The sequence below is a fragment of the Myotis davidii genome, unplaced genomic scaffold (assembly GCF_000327345.1).
Source record: "Myotis davidii unplaced genomic scaffold, ASM32734v1 scaffold1199, whole genome shotgun sequence".
Classification (NCBI taxonomy): domain Eukaryota; kingdom Metazoa; phylum Chordata; class Mammalia; order Chiroptera; family Vespertilionidae; genus Myotis; species Myotis davidii.
Window position 1 is genome coordinate 62,412 of NW_006290022.1, and position 1,828 is coordinate 64,239.

At 55.3% G+C, this 1,828-nt stretch overlaps 1 pseudogene; it reads left to right on the forward strand.

The window, feature by feature from the left end:
• LOC102763972 overlaps nt 1-459 on the forward strand; it is a 9,634-nt pseudogene extending 9,175 nt beyond the window's left edge.
• Nucleotides 460-1,828: the final 1,369 nt, after the last annotated feature.

Here is a 1,828-nt window from a genome sequence, read left to right on the forward strand (position 1 = left end):
TGTTGTGGGCACATCCCCAGTAGGAGATGTGCAGGAGGCAGCTGATCGATGTTTCTGACTCTCTATCCCTCTCCCTTCTTCTCTGTAAAAAAATCAGTGATACATTTTTTTTAAAAAAAAAAAAGATCGAGTATGTGGATGAGACGGGCCGAATACTCACACCCAAGGAGGCTTTCCGACAGCTGTCCCACCGCTTCCACAGGAAAGGCTCGGGCAAGGTGAAGACAGAGCGGAGGATGAAGAAGTTGGACCAGGAGGCGCTCCTGAAGAAGGTGAACTCCAGCGACACCCCCCTGGGCACTGTGGCTTTGCTCCAGGAAAAGCGAAAGGCCCAGAAGACATCGTACATCGTGCTCAGCGGCAGCGGCAAGAGCACGAATGCGAACACCATCACCAAGTGAAGCCGACCTCCCCTCCAGTCCCCTCCCCAACTTTAATATTAAATAAAGTTCCCTCCTTGCCAAAACCGGTTTGGCTCGGTGGATAGAGCGTTGGCCTGCGGACTGAAGGGCCCCAGGTTCGATTCCGGCCAAGGTCATGTACCTGGGCTGCGGAGGGATGTCTGACTGCTAGCTTAGGCCCGATCCCCCCAGGGAGCGGTCCCAAGCCAGCAGGTGGACATCCCCTGAGGGGTCCCAGATTGCAAAAGGGCTCAGGCCAGGCCAAGGGACCCCACCAGGGCACGATCGGGGCCGGGGAGGGGCTTGAAGGTTGGCCAGCTGGGGAGAGACGGTGAGAGGGCTCCAGGACATGTCCGGCCTGTCTTGCTCAATCTCAATTGATGGAACCCTGGTAGCAAACTAACCTACCAGTCGGAGCGCCTGCCCCCTGGTGGTCAGTGCACGTCATAGCGAGCAGTTGAGCAACCTTAGCATAGCATTAGCATATTACACTTTGATTGGTTGAACAGCCAACCAGTTGACTGGACACTTAGCATATTAGGCTTTTATTATATAGGATTAGTTTTAGGTGTACAACATAGGGTTAGACATTTATGTGTTTTTTTATTTTTTTACATCGTTATTGTCGGAAGCATCACATAGGTCCATTTATATGATTTATGAAGTGATCCACTTCGCCCTACAGTTCTATCCCCACAAGGGCAGCTTACTGGAACCCCTCTCCACCCACCACTGGCTCCTCCCACACCTGGCCCCCCTCCTCCTCCCAGGGCCAGCGTGTGATGTCACCACGCAAGGGGCAGAGAGCAAGCGAAAGGTGTTACCATAGTGACCATTCACGCTCAGAAACTTCGACCTTGAGGCCTCCCTCCCGCTCCCCAACCGACCACAAGACCCGCAAACGATTCCGCCGCCGGAGCAGGACATGGAAAATATAAATAAAGCGGGGACGTCGGGGTCGGGGACATTTCTCACTCCCATCAGAGGCCCTGTCGCTCGGTGGTCACTTCTGGATCTGGGGTGGGGTCTCCAGCTCCCGGCCCGACCTCAACGCGCTGAACTACAATTCCCAGAAGCCTCTGTGGCAACCTCCCTCCTCCTCCTTTTCGGCTTCCCCAGCAAATAACAGGTGTCGACAGCATCTGCAAGCACTTCCTAGGCACGGAGTCATCACTGGAAGTAGGCGTTTAGGTTACAATCTCTTTTTTTATAAAAAGTGCGTCTCCGGTTTCTCTGCCCCTTTGAGACTACAACACCCAGAAGTCGTTGGGCCACGCTTGCGCGGGCCCTCAGTGCGAGGGTTGCCTTGGAGACGGCGAGACGCCGGAAGCCTGACGAACGAGGCGGGGCCAGGCCGGAAGAAGGACTCCGATTGGCGGAGAGGCCACTCCGCCTCCGTAAAGAACAGGTCGGGGGCGCAGGTGGAG